Genomic DNA, 1,301 nt, shown 5'->3' with positions numbered 1-1,301 from the left:
CACCCTCTCCAGGACAAACTTGTTTGTTCTCCTAGCAGTCCATGGTATATTCAATACTCTTCTCCAGCACCACAGCTCAAAGGCATCAATTCTCTTTCTGTCAAGCCTATTCACTGTCCAACTCTCTGATTCATAGCACGTAATTGCAAAGACTATAGCCCGGGTCAGGCGTACCTTAGTCTCCAACCTGACGTCATTGCTCTTCAGTACTCTTGAGAGGTCCCTCACAGCCGACTTTCCCAATGCAATTCATCTCTTTATTTCTTGGCTGCTGTTACCAAGAGTGTTGATTGTGGAGCCAAGCAAATTAAAACTGTTAGCTAACTTTAATCTCTTCACCATGTATATGTATATGTGTGTATGTGTGTGTGTGTGTGTGTGTGTGTGTGTGTGTGTGTGTGTGTAAATAAATCACATCTGTTGGGTCTGTTAATTGCCTCTTAGAGCGAAGCCCTTTTCGGGCTCCTTTGTGTTCCCTACCTCTTCTCAGGCAAGGTAGCTCAAGTTCTTGGCGGGCACCCTGTTCCTGGAACAAACCTGGGTGGTGGCCGCAGTCCTGGCCATTCTGTAAAGGCTGTGCGGTGTCTGTGCCAGATCCCTCTCCCTATCGAAAAGCCAAAACGCTCTTAAGCCTTAGCTCCTCCCAGCTATCTCCATTTGTGATGGGGCTCTGGAGCCCTTCTTGCAGAAGATGTGGGGCTGCTTCTGTCACCCATCAGGTTTCCTACCTTTATTTATTCCTCCAACTTAGAAATAAGAGGAGTGTGTGTGTGTGTGTGTGTGTGTGTGTGTGTGTGTGTGTGTGTACTGCTTGCAATGCATCTGAAAGCCAGACAGTGATTAAGGATGACAGAAGAAGAATTGATGCCTTTGAGCTGTGGTGCTGGAGAAGAGTACTGAATATTTCATGCATGGACTTCCAAGAGAACAAACATGTCTGTCCTAAAGAAAGTGAAACCAGCGTGCTCCCTGAAGACAGGGATGGTGAAACTCCATCTCACTTTGGGAAGGTTGTCTGGAGAGGCTGGTCTTTGGAAAAGGACATCATGCTTGGAAAGGTGGAGGAGGATGAGCACAGGAGAGGAAGACCCTGGACAAGATGGATTGATACAGTGACTGTAACATAAGGTCAAGAGTGTGAGAGATGATGAGGTTGGCTTAGGATAGGACATGTTCAGAGGCATTGTTAATAGGGTCATTATAAATAAATTGTCCTCTGAGCACTTCCTTATATTCTGGCAAGGGAAGGTGTTCAGAAGTACATCTTTTTTCTTCTTCTTCTTGTGTGCCTCAGTCTTTGA

General features: G+C 45.9%; 1 protein-coding gene across 1 annotated transcript in view; it reads left to right on the top strand.

Moving 5' to 3' along the window:
* Positions 1–1,301, top strand: part of LOC102867858 (protein DGCR6-like) — a 6,782-nt gene that overhangs the window by 887 nt on the left and 4,594 nt on the right. The gene's annotated exons all lie outside the window — the stretch shown is intronic.

Source organism: Elephantulus edwardii, unplaced genomic scaffold, assembly GCF_000299155.1.
Source record: "Elephantulus edwardii isolate Elephantulus edwardi_28Jun2011 unplaced genomic scaffold, EleEdw1.0 scaffold00089, whole genome shotgun sequence".
NCBI lineage: Eukaryota > Metazoa > Chordata > Mammalia > Macroscelidea > Macroscelididae > Elephantulus > Elephantulus edwardii.
Note: the sequence above shows the minus strand (reverse complement) of the source record. Positions and strands in the feature narration are given on the sequence as shown.